At 52.6% G+C, this 13347-nt stretch overlaps 1 protein-coding gene across 9 annotated transcripts in view; it reads right to left on the bottom strand.

The window, feature by feature from the left end:
* Positions 1-13347, bottom strand: part of NAV1 (neuron navigator 1) — a 286936-nt gene that overhangs the window by 261987 nt on the left and 11602 nt on the right. The gene's annotated exons all lie outside the window — the stretch shown is intronic.

The following is a 13347-nucleotide window of genomic DNA, read 5'->3' as shown; positions in this document are numbered from 1 at the left end:
TCCATCAGCCCTTTGCCTTCCCCTCGCTCAAAGCCAGCACACCTTCTCGCGCATTAGTTATCAGCGCCCACAGATGAAGGCGAGCGCGATGGAGACAGACTACCTTGGCATCTGTTCCCAATTTAGTTTGCCTGTGAGACTGTTGAATGTAGGTCTCTAAGAATAGCGCTGTGATGTCTGAACGCATGTTTAATAATTAAAGAAGTGGCGGGGAAAGCACAGTGAGCGTTATTGTGTTTGTTTGGTAGAACTTACTTTTTTTTTATTACATGGATTTGGTCACCATGGGTCAGTTTCTTTTACCTTAAACATTCCCTGTTAAACACGTGCCAAAGAGCAAGCCAAAGAAACTACTTTGTGCAAAACTCATCTACTCCAGAGTGATTGCACCTGTGCTGACCAGCGAGGGCACTGCAGGAGATCATGAATGTCAATTGCAAATACTTTGCACAATGTTTAGATGCACAATCAGGCACCTAAGGATGATGAAAATGTCATTGTACACCAATGTGCTGCTGGCCGTATGACCTGAGGCTCATAAGGGTTTTCTTGTGTGATAATCCTGATGACCCAAGGGGGTGGGGGGTTAAACCCCTGGCCCTTCAGCACTAAAGACACAATCATAGAAAATTAGGGTTGGAAGGGACCTCAGGAGGTCATCTAGTCCAACCCCCTGCTCAAAGCAGGACCAATCCCCAACTAAATCATCCCAGCCAGGGCTTTGTCAAGCCTGACTTCAAAAACCTCTAAAGATGGAGATTCCACCACCTCCCTAGGTAACCCATTCCAGTGCTTCACCACCCTCCTTGTGGAAACAGTGTTTCCTAATATCCAACCTAAACCTCCCCCACTGCAACTTGAGACCATTGCTCCTTGTTCTGTCATCTGCCACCACTGAGAACAGCCAAGCTCCATCCTCTCTGGAACCCCCCTTCAGGTAGTTGAAGGCTGCTATCAAATCCCCCCTCACTCTTCTCTTCTGCAGACTAAACAAGCCCAGTTCCCTCAGCCTCTCCTCGTAAGTCATGTGCCCCAGCCCTCTGATTATTTTTGTTGCCTTCCGCTGGACTCTCCAATTTGTCCACATCCCTTCTGTAGTGTGGGGCCCAAAACTGGACACAGTACTCCAGATGTGGCCGCAACAGTGCGGAATAGAGGGGAATAATCACTTCCTTCAATCTGCTCACAATGCTCCTACTAATGAAGCCCAATATCCTGTTAGCCCTTTTGGCAGCAAGGGCACACTGCTGACTCATATCCAGCTTCTCGTCCACTGTAATCCCCAGGTCCTTTTCTGCAGAACTGCTGCTTAGCCAGTCGGTCCCCAGCCTGTAGTGGTACATGGGATTCTTCCGTCCTAAGTGCAGGACTCTGCACTTGTCCTTGTTGAACCTCATCAGATTTCTTTTGGCCCTATCCTCTAATTTGTCTAGGTCACTCTGGACCCTCATATCTACCTCTGGACCCTCATATCTACCCAGCATATCTACCTCTTCCCCCCAGCTTAGTGGCATCCGCTAACTTGCTGAGGGTGCAATTCATCCCATCATGAACCTCTGCCTCTTCAGAAAAGGGTGTACCTCCATCAGCTGTCAGGTACAGTAGCCTGTTATCCTCTTCTGTGTTATATTGTTTCCTTATTCTAAGAGCTGCTGCCACCTGCTAGGATGTGGCGGCACATAGAAGAATAACTCTGTGTTCAGTAAGGGGTGAAACTACAGGCATCTCTCCACGCCTGTCTGTGCCAAATGAGCCAGTGTCCAGGCCGGCTTGGTCTGTAGCTTGTCTGACTGCAAAGCCTGGAATCCCTGCCTGTAAGTTGCTGATAGAACAGCCAGTTTCCCTCTGTATGCAAAAACCACCGCCTGGGTTTGCTGCGGTGAGACGAGCCCGTTTGCTTCTGTGTTTCTAGCTCTGGCGTGTTGGTGGCAGACAAACAAAGCTGTACGTCTCCCTCCCACCGTGCCAAATTCCTGCTCGTCAATCTGTCCCTGCCCCACTGGCTTTGTTGTGGCATTTTCCAATAAAGCGCTGTCTACATCTGGAAGCAACCAGAGCAAAGGCTCTTACTATAGGCCCTGCCAGCTGAATTCACTCCTGGCACAGAGGGACGGATGAAATCATTCCTCCTCATGCACGGTTAGTGACAGCCCTCTACCTGGGCACTTCAAAGAGCGGCCATTCCCCTTCCCGCCAGCATCCGCCATCCCACGTGGCCGCCTTTCAAGGGAAAGGCCAGGACCACGCTCAATACAAGCAGTTTACAAAGGGCCCCATTACCAGTAGTGCATCCAACTGCCTGCAATGCAATCTGAGCAATTTCCTTGACAAGTCAGCTTTTTAAATGGGCGAGGCCTTTCCCCAAAGCCTCTAAACAAGCCGTAAAATAGATTGAGCATTAAACCCGGCTATCCTGCCAGGAATCAAGGCGAAGAAGCAGGGACAGCATGTTGCAAGGAAGTGACGCTAGCAGAAGCCTTGGGATAGATACATGCATTGAATCAGTGAACGTTTTCTCGGGAGATTGGGGGCAGATGAGGACTGGCCCAACAGAGAGCAAGGTTGGGTGGAGAATGGCCCCAGCACCGTATGTTGACCATCTGGCATTTCCCCCTCCCTAGAAAGTTCATCTCCCCCTGAGATGGCACCTCCTTTCTACCACATTCACATCCCCTCCTCTTCCACTCCATCATCCCCAGAGGAGGATCACTTGCCCTTCCCCATCTCTGAAAGCTGCCAGCCCAGCAGAGCCCATCCTGACAGACGACAGCTCTGCTCCTCAGGGCTGAGAGGAAACAGGCTGCAGTGGAAATAGCCAACCTATTTTGGGGTACACTGACATGCGGGGAGCAGAGACTGGGCTGGAAAAGCTGGGCCTGCTGTCAGGCAGGAAATGAGGAGCCCACATGCAAAACAGCAAGGAGGCTGCAGGTGGGGTTTGAAGGGGAAGGGAGCCCAGGACACAGGGAGAGAGAGAGAGAGAGAGAGAGAGAGAGAGAGTGTGGAAATCTGGGGCAGAGGCACAGCTAGGGGTGTGGTTGGGGAGTCCCAGACTAGAGTAGCAGGGGGTGCAGAGTGATGCCAATTGGCAGGGCCCCCTGCAGAGGAAGCCCCCCCAGACCCTGCCCTGGTCAGCCTCAGATAAAATAGCTATTGCTTTGTGTGGGTTTGTAAAGCGAGTTACCTCCCGGTGGACTCCAGCTGCAGCTCCCCACCCTCCCCTCATAGTCCAGACACCCTAGAGCTGCCCTGAGCTCCCACCTGCTGCATCACTCCACTGAGGGCAGCAGAAGGACTTTGGCTTTCCCCCTGTGTAAGAGATAGCAGGGTCCAGCCCAGTCCCCCCGCAGCCAGAGTTCCCGCTGAGGTGCGATATTACCCGTCTATTGCACTGCTCTTCCCACTCAGGCGCTCAGCACAGTCATGGTGCTTGTGTTTGCTCCCATGACTGATGCCCAGGCTTAGGGCATGGAAAACTGGCACCACACTGGGCTCAGCAGGGGAGAGAAGCTGCTGACGACCCTGGGATCCTTCTGCCAGGGCCCGTTGGGTTATACTCTGCTGGCCAGGGGCCTAGCTCCATTAACGTCCTTACCATAAACGCTGAGGGGAGGCACCTTAATGAAGCTGAACTGCTGCTAAAGCTTTGCCCAGGCTGGGAGCTTGCTGCAGCGGCTCAGAGATGGCCCCTTGGTTGGAACAATGGGTTTGCACAGAGCTACTGCCTCCTATTCACTGCAAGGAGTGCCCCAGACGTGTGGTGTGGGCATCTCCCCTACAAAGGGTTAATTAACACCACCTCACCCTCAGGGCAGGATCAACCAATTGGAGTTGGTTCTCATGAGGTCATGCTTCTATCGTACATTCCATTGGGGCAGGGCATTGTCACTCACGCTCCTGGCCAGGTGAGCTCTTACAGAAAGCTCAGTGGTTATTTTCTCTGCCCCCCTACGGCCTCTCTACTGCTACAGACAGGCTGCTCTGAGGCTTGCCCACACCCTGCTATTCCTATGCCACTCACAGGGCCTCCCTAGGGCAAGGCAGCGCACAAGGAGAGCTGCTTCACCCCCTAGCAGCCAGGCAGGGGGAAAATCCATGGCCCTGTCTCTTTCCCACTTGACCCCCGGTGCTGCTAACAAGGAACAGTTCACTCAGTCTGGGGGGTCCTCCTCCCACCTCTGTCATGCCTGGGCTCTGTCCCTAGACCCTGGTGTGAAGCCAAGTGCCACCCGAGTGGCGAGCGCTTCCCTGTTTGGGAAAAGCCTCCTGCAGCCAACGCTGGGTGGGTGCAATGAAGGGACCCTGGGGGCGGTGAGCAGAGCACAGAGCCGCCTTTCCCAGACCTTGGCTCGGTTTGGCTGAAGAGCCGGGCTGCTCCCGATTCGATCCCAAACCATTGGCCCACCCATGGATGGAGAAGAACCAACCCACTAGGGCTCTGCGCCTCCCTGGAATGAATCAGGGAGGAAATTAAAACCCCCAACAGGATTTCGGTGCCATCCCAGCACAGCCTCTGCTGCCTGCGTCTCAGGGACGGCACCCAGGAAAGGAACCATGGGCAGCATTAGCAGTCAGTGCCCAAACCCTGCCTCAACGTGGCAGCGCCTTGATAAGCTGTCAAGGCCTATTTCTGAGCAGGAAAGCCCCCTCCATCACCCACACCAAGCTGCACCCTGGCTGGATTTGTCACAGCATATGTCAGAGAAATGGACGAAATTGGGCTCACCCACATGTACCTCCCCTCTCTGCGCCCAATGCATGAGCCTCTTTGGGCCTCCTAGCACCGGGCCAGGGTCACATTCACCTCCCCTGGTTGTCAGGCTGGGCCCAGGCTGTCATGGGAGGCTGAGGTTTATTTCCTGGGGCTGGCGAGAAAGATCAGGCCCAGAACCACATACGGGGCATGTCTCCACTACTCCAGCTGGTCCCTGATTTCTAGCAACTGTTCATACTTGCTAGCCACTGCAGACAGGCCTCAGGAGTCGAGCTAACCTGCTTGGGACCTGGGCATCCTTTGCCCATCTGGCAGGAGAACTAGACTGTCTGGATATGCCAAAATGCTACTGATAGTTTCCAAGCTGCCTGAAATTAGCAGCTGAGCTTCCTGGGGGCGGAGGAGATGTCAGAGAGAGAGAGATTCTATTTGAAGCTGATTTTGATGCTTCCCTCACTGACAAACGTAACATATCAACGCAGAACCGCCACTTTCCAGAGATGCTCCCTGCATTCAGCCGCCAAGCAGGGACATTGCAACATGCAGGACGTGCATGCGGAAGGGAGGTTCTCCCCCAGCCCAGCCACAGGGAAGGATAAGGCCTCTGCCAGTAGCAGCTAGATGAACCAACAGAGACCTTCCCCGGTAGCGGGCGGAGGTTTTCAGAGCAGAAGGAAGAGGACTCCACTCCCAGTCCCCAGAGCAGATGTGTGTTCTAGACCATGACGGTCACTAAGCGCTGCAGCGCCCAGCTCTGTTATGATATCCTAGAACATCCTTCTTCCCGCAATTTGAGTACGGAGCCCTGTCCCGCTGTGGCAAGGGGCTGGGATCTTGAGTCACAGAGAGGGAGCAATCCACCCAACACAGAATAGTCAGGTGTTAACAGACAGGCTTATGTTTCTCTAGCCCCTTCCATCCTCCCAATACATGTTGGGAACTGTCCTCAGAGTGCAAGCATGGCATTACCTAGGACTCAAATGCAGCCATCTCTGGGGTGAAGCAACAGCAGTGCACTGATGCACAGCAATGCTGCACACATCAGGACAGAAAAGGAAGAAAGAACTGGACAGGGTAGCAATTAAACTGCAGAGGGGATTTGGGCAGGCACAGAGAATCACCTGGCATTTCTAACACTCCTTCAGTCCCTTGAGAAGTGTGCTGACTACAGGCACTATGGTCCAAGCCTCTGAATTTAATACTTTCCCAAGAATCAGTGTGCCATCCAGAACCCACTAATGGTCACAATTGTTCATGGGAACTCCCACAAAGCACAGCACCTCCCACTCAGGGAGGCCGGGGCAGTGGGGGATAGGAGGGGTGTGTGCAATTGTACCAGGGCGCTCCCCTGCTGGCTGCATCCAGCATCACAAAGAAGGGCACCACTGCTTGGGAGGTGTTGCCAAGACTGGTGAGACAGACTCTGAATACAGCATCCAGTTGTGGAGCCCACCTATCGCAGTGGGAGCAAAAAAGAGCCACACAAAGTGATTTAAGGCCTGGGGGGGAAAATAGCCTGCTGGTGAGAGACTAAAGGAGCTCCATCTGCTTAGCTTATCTAGACGCGACTTGATCACGGTGTGCAAGTACCTGCATGGGGAGAAAATACCAGGTACTAAAGGGCTCTCTGATTTGAGAGAGACAGAACAAGAATCGGTGGCTAAACGTTGAAGCCAGATACATTCTGCTGAGAAACAAGGGAAGTGGTGGATTCTCCATTGCTTGGAGTCTTCAGATCTGTGCCGGAACCTTTTTGGCAGAGATGCTTTAGCCAAATGCAGGTCACTGGGCTCAATACAGGGGGAACTGGCTGACGTTCTCTGGCCTCTGCTACGCAGGAGGTCACGTCAGATGATCTAATAGTGCCTTCTGGCCTTAAGAAATTGCTGAAAATGCCTCCTACCCAGTCATTGACCCAGCCTGATCCTGCTTAGCGTGGGAGAGCTAATGCGTTCTAACCAACAGGCAGCCAACAAACCCTGCCCCCAGTAAAACAGCCTGAGAAACCCCATTTCCTCCCCTCTCCCCCAGCAGGGCCAGTGCCCTCCACTCACATGCAATGGCCACAGGAACGAGAGGTTGAGTCCGTAACCCAGGATTGCAGAACGCAAGCCAGGCCTGGGGCTCTGGAGCTGACCAAAGCCTTATCCATGCCAGGCAGGGAGCCCAGCCCACACCGCCACTCCCAGCCACGGGCACAGCTCGTCAGGAGGCAAAATGCTTCATGAGCAACACTGCCTGCAGAAGGTGCTGGAGGAACGTACAGCACCAGACAGCACAGCCTGGGCCACTGGAGGCCTGGGGCAGGGTCTCAGCGGCTCACCCCGAACGGGCAGCGTTAGTAGCGACATTATGTCTGACGCAGAGCCTCACTGCACAGGGACCGAGGGGGGCCCCGCTGTGCCAGGCTATCTACGATTGACCATCTTGTGCTGTCTCTCTCTAATCCAGAGTCACAACGATTTTCAGCGATAATGAATCTACAGTGACATATTTAGAATGTGTTCGTGTGAACGCACCTTGGACTGAAGAGGACTGACGACGGAGGAGTCCAAGCAGCATGTGGGTCATCAGCGGGTGGGCTAACTCCTGGCTTCCTCACGCTGCTCGGACTCATGCAAAAAACTCTCCCTGAAGTCAACAGGAATTTTGCCAGAGTAAAACCTGACTAAGAACTTCAGGCATTAGCCCAATAATAAAGTTATTTTTCTAAGCATCTCTCATTCGAAGGCATTAATGGCACATGCTGCTTGGCCCAATGTGATGGGCAAGGATTGTTTTCCCCTTGTTACAGAGGAGGAAACTGAGGCACAGACGTGCCATTACTTACCTCAGGTCCCTTGACTTAATGGGCAAGCTGGGAAGAGAACCCATATAGCTCTAGGAAGCACCATTAGCTGAAGAGTGCTGGGTCCCCATGGAAGGATTCCAGGGGAGGGGGTGGAGGAGGATTTGCTGATGTAGAGGTTTTATCTTACTCATTAACTAAATGGCCAGTGTATGTGTTTATTCCGATAGATAAATGGCCCTGTCCACAGCTCTAGGCACAGACCAATACTGACAGGGATAGTTAATAAACCCAATGATCCAAAACAAACAAGATTCCCAAACCCTCCAAACTGTGTTTCTCCCTTCCCCTCCGCACTGCCTTCTTCAACCCCCACAGAGAAACCTTAGGAGGAGACAGGCCTTGAAACAGATCCAGAACGTCCCCAGACCCAAACGTCGCAAACCCAGGGGCTGGGCTGGGCACTTCCTCGCAGACTGCCACCAAAACCTGCCCTTTTAACCCATTTGGGTACAAGGGCCTTGGCTCCCAGCCGATGTCCCAGGATCACCTGCAGAGCGAGGTGGGCCAGCTAGGACAGGGTTGGGTGGAGCCCTGCAGGGTACAAATTCCTCCAGCCTGCACACACCCGATACGCTCCAAGCAATGCCCATGGTGGAATGAGCCACTCGTAGGCAGCTCTCTCTCCAGGGACCAGCTCTACAGCTGCTGCAAGGCAGCAGGGCTCCATTGAAGCCAATGCTGCTGTGCTGATTTATGCCAGCTGAGGCCCCTAATGTGGTAGGGCTCCAGTGGAGAATTCTGCTGCCATCCCAACCACAGCTCCAGAGGGTGCAGGGGGAGTTCGAAGGGCCCTGAGTTTGCGTGTGGCTTGGAAGACTTAATCAAAGCTTCCCCCAACCTCTCGAGCCTTCCACCTGGCTGGAAACACCCTAAGAACAGCCCTTCCTGGGACACCTCAGTGTTCTGGGTCAGGGCAAGCAAGCAGCTTGACCCAGCGTTACAGACCGCTTGGAGTCAGCTCAGCCTTAGAAATGGGCACCCCCTTAGGGGCTGCCTCTTACTTCTCCTAAGCTGGTCCGGTTGAGCACTGGCAGGGCACATGCATGGCCCAGCCCTCCCCCACCACTGGACTCTGCCTCTATCACTAGAGTAGCACATGACAGGGTGCATGCAGCAGACGTGTGCAATGACATGCATGTTGCTCTACTGCCACCTAGGGACACATGGAGTAATGGCCGGGGAAGCATGGTCTAGTTGTCCAAAGATCTGAGATGAGGATTGGGTCCTATTCCCAGCCCTTTCAGTGATGCCGCACTGTGCCTCAGTTTCCCTGTTTAAGGGGGATCATGACACTGATCCATGTCACGAGGTGTGCAAGGTTTAGCTCATTAACATGAGCAATGGGCTTTGAGAGCCTTGGCTGGAAGGTGACACTGCTGGGCCATGAGCCACAGACAGGAATTCCAGCTGTCGTAAGTAGTGCATAGGAAACCAACCGTGGGTCTGGGACTTTAAGCTACTGCCCTCCCTGTGCCCTAGGCCTGGGCTGGAGCAGTCACCTCTAGGCAGGGAACAGGGGAAACTCAGTCTCCATGGGGCACCTTGGCTGAGCTGCCAGTAACGGGATCATTCACTCCACTTAGTCTTGGTCTGAGACCCACCAACTCATCTCATACAGTCCCTGACCAGCCATCAGCTGGTCACAGCGTCCAGTCACTAGCCCCAGGGACTGCATTTCAGCTGAACTGCCTGTTCCCACTGTCTTTACTGGGTCCTAAGGGCACCCACAGAGCACACACCTGGGCTACATCTAGGCTACTATGCCACCAACTCTCACTGTGCTAGGGCAAGTCTCAGGACTGTTCTTAAAGTCCCAGCTCCTGGAGTCAGGTGATTCCAGGAGAATCTCTGCTTTATTTTTATTAAAAGGTTTCCACCCCTCCTGGCTGCAGAAGCAGCTTATAAATGTGACTCCTAGTGGCTTAAAAAGCAAAATAAACAGCACCCAACATTTACTGTGTGTAAAATCCCCTGGGTTTTAAACCTCTCTCATGATTTTCAGGGCCCAACTCATGATTTTTGAGGGCCTGCAGTGGGCACCAATATACTACAGGCTTTGCTCCATGGCCAAGGGTAGATCTCCCAGGGCACCCTATAAAGGGCACAACCAGGCTCTGAACTCTCCCAGACTTTGGTCCTCCATCTCCTGGCAGGTGACAGCACAGGTCTGACTGGGGGAGACTCACCCCCTCCAGGTGAGCCTCTGAGAGGCCACCCCGTCCAGGGGTGCTGAAGATCAAAGGGGAAACTGGACCCAAGTGAACACAAGACTATGACAGGACTCTCTTCCTGCAGAGCCTCTGGTAGGGCATAGCCCAGTCCAGCACCCAAAGGCCAGCCTCAGCTAACAGCCCCAAAGTAACAACTCAGTATCAGAACCTCCTTTTCCCCAACAGGCAGCCATCAACCCAGCAGCTCCTGCTGTCAGCCAGCAACTGAGATCTGCTCTCCCCAAAGCACAGCCAGCTGACCTGCTCTGTGGGGGGGTGAGACATAACACCCCCAGAGCAATCCTTAACCCCCACCTGCCCAGTGAAGGGTTTCTATGGCCCCTCCCCCATCACACTCCTGCTTTCACTTGAGCTTACTGATTGCCAATTAACTCAGGTTGGCTAACAACTTTGCAAATGCTAATTGGATGCTCCAGAGAGGTTTGGTCCAGGACAGGGTCTGCAGGTGACCCTGTGCTCTCTCCTAGGCTTGCCTGGGCTGGTGGTTAGACCCATGTTAGCTAACCCTGTCCAAACCTCCAGTGTAGACAGGGATGCGTAGACGGTAGCATGTCCTCACTGGTGGAGGGGAAGCCTGGGGCCTACCTGTTCCCTAGGAAGCCTCCAGAACAGGGCTGGGCTGTTTGTGAATTTCAGCCTGGGGTTTCTCATTGCACTGAAAATACGCTGTTCTCTTAATTATTTGATCAGGCCTGTGACTCAAGGGACCCCCGAACACACACTCCTCCCTGGAGGGTGCTTTCCACTCCTGATTGCTTTTCCACCTGCCCAGGGCAGGAAGGGGAAGGGCTGCTGGAAGGGTGGGACAGGCAGCACTTTCCCAGCTGCCACCTGATAACAGATCCTAATCAGGCTTCTCCCGGACTCCCCCATGGAGGGGTGTTATCTCGCACAGCACAAAGGGCCGGATGCTGCCGTGGGGCCTCATGGTCTCTCATGTCAGTCAGTGTCAGGCAGTGAGAGTGGGCCTAAGGCCCAGATCCTCAAAGATATTTAGGTGCCTAACTCCCAGTGGGCCCACCTAAGTGTCCACGTAGTGTGCACAGGAGCCCCCAGCCCCAATGTGGCAATGCCCCTACTTATACAGCCCAAAATGCTGTTAGCCTTCTTGGCAACAAGAGCACACTGTTGACTCATATCCAGCTTCTCATCCACTGTGACCCCTAAGTCCTTTTCTGCAGAACTGCTACCTAGCCATTCAGTCCCTAGTCTGTAGCAGTCCATGGGATTCTTCCGTCCTAAGTGCAGGACTCTGCACTTGTCCTTGTTGAACCTCATCAGGGTTTTTTTGGCCCAATTCTCTAATTTGACTAGGTCCCTCTGTATCCGATCCCTACCCTCTAATGTATCTACCTAGTTTAGTGTCATCTGCAAACTTGCTGAGAGTGCAGTCCACACCATCCTCCAGATCATTAATAAAGATATTAAACAAAACCGGCCCCAGGACCGACCCTTGGGGCACTCTGCTTGAAACCGGCTGCCAACTAGACATGGAGCAGTTGATCACTACTCGTTGAGCCCGACGATCTAGCCAGCTTTCTATCCACCTTTCAGTCCATTCATCCAGCCCATACTTCTTTAACTTGGCGGCAAGAATACTGTGGGAGACTGTATCAAAAGCTTTGCTAAAGTCAAGGAATAACACATCCACTGCTTTCCCCTCATCCACAGAGCCAGTTATCTCATCATAGAAGGCAATTAGGTTAGTCAGACACGACTTCCCCTTCGTGAATCCATGTTGACTGTTCCTGATCACTTTCCTCTCCTCTAAGTGTTTCATAATTGATTCCTTGAGGACCTGCTCCATGATTTTTCCAGGGACTGAGGTGAGGCTGACTGGCCTGTAGTTCCCCGGATCCTCCTTCTTCCCTTTTTTAAAGATGGGCACTACATTAGCCTTTTTCCAGTCATCTGGGACCTCCCCCGATCGCCATGAGTTTTCAAAAATAATGGCTAATGGCTCTGCAATCTCATCTGCCAACTCCTTTAGCACCCTCGGATGCAGCGCATCCGGCCCCATGGACTTGTGCACGTCCAGTTTTTCTAAATAGTCCCGAACCACTTCTTTCTCCACAGAGGGCTGGTCACCTTCGCCCCATATTGTGCTGGACAGTGCTGCAGTCTGGGAGCTGACCTTGTTCGTGAAGACAGAGGCAAAAAAAGCATTGAGTACATTAGCTTTTTCCACATCCTCGGTCACTAGGTTGCCTCCCTCATTCAGTAAGGGGCCCACACTTTCCTTGACTTTCTTCTTGTTGCTAACATACCTGAAGAAACCCTTCTTGTTACTCTTAACATCTCTTGCTAGCTGCAACTCCAAGTGTGATTTGGCCTTCCTGATTTCACTCCTGCATGCCTGAACAATATTTTTATACTCCTCCCTGGTCATTTGTCCAATCTTCCACTTCTTGTAAGCTTCTTTTTTGCGTTTAAGATCAGCAAGGATTTCACTGTTTAGCCAAGCTGGTCGCCTGCCATATTTACTATTCTTTCTACACATCGGGATGGTTTGTTCCTGCAAACGCAATAAGGATTCTTTAAAATACAGCCAGCTCTCCTGGACCCCTTTGCCCTTCATGTTATTCTCCCAGGGGATCCTGCCCATCTGTTCCCTGACGGAGTCAAAGTCTGCTTTTCTGAAGTCCAGGGTCCATATTCTGCTGCTCTCCTTTCTTCCTTGTGTCAGGATCATGAACTCGACCATCTCATGGTCACTGCCTCCCAGGTTCCCATCCACTTTTGCTTCCCCTACTAATTCTTCCCTGTTTGTGAGCAGCAGGTCAAGAAAGCTCTGCCCCTAGTTGGTTCCTCCAGCACTTGCACCAGGAAATTGTCCCCTACACTTTCCAAAAACTTCCTGGATTGTCTGTGCCCCGCTGTATTGCTCTCCCAGCAGATATCAGGGTGATTAAAATCTCCCATGAGAACCAGGGCCTGCGATCTAGCAACTTCTGCTAGTTGCCAGAAGAAAGCCTCGTCCACCTCATCCCCCTGGTCTGGTGGTCTATAGCAGACTCCAACCACGACATCACCCTTGTTGCTCACATTTCTCAACTTTATCCAGAGACTCTCAGGTTTTTCCGCAGTTTCATACCGGAGCTCTGAGCAGTCATACTCCTCTCTTACATACCACGCAACTTCCCCACCTTGTTTCTCAGCAGAATTTATCTGGCTTCAGCATTTAGCCGCCGATTCTTGTTCTGTCTCTCTCAAATCAGAGAGCCCTTTAGTACCTGGTATTTTCTCCCCATGCAGGGATAATCAAGTGATCAAGTCGCGTCTTGATAAGCTTGCACGCTGTGATCAAGTCGCGTCTTGATAAGCTAAGCAGATGGAGCTCCTTTAGTCTCTCACCAACAGGCCATTTTTCCCCCCAGGCCTTAAATCACTTTGGCTCTTTTCTGCTCCCACTCCGATATGTGGACTCCACAACTGGATGTTGTATTCAGAGTCTGTTTCGCCAGTCTTGGCAACACCTCCCAAGCAGTGGTGCCCTTCTTTGTGATGCTGGATGCAGCCAGCAGGGGAGCGCCCTGGTACAATTGCACACA

The sequence above is a fragment of the Chrysemys picta genome, chromosome 4 (assembly GCF_011386835.1).
Source record: "Chrysemys picta bellii isolate R12L10 chromosome 4, ASM1138683v2, whole genome shotgun sequence".
Lineage (NCBI taxonomy): Eukaryota > Metazoa > Chordata > Testudines > Emydidae > Chrysemys > Chrysemys picta.
Note: the sequence above shows the minus strand (reverse complement) of the source record. Positions and strands in the feature narration are given on the sequence as shown.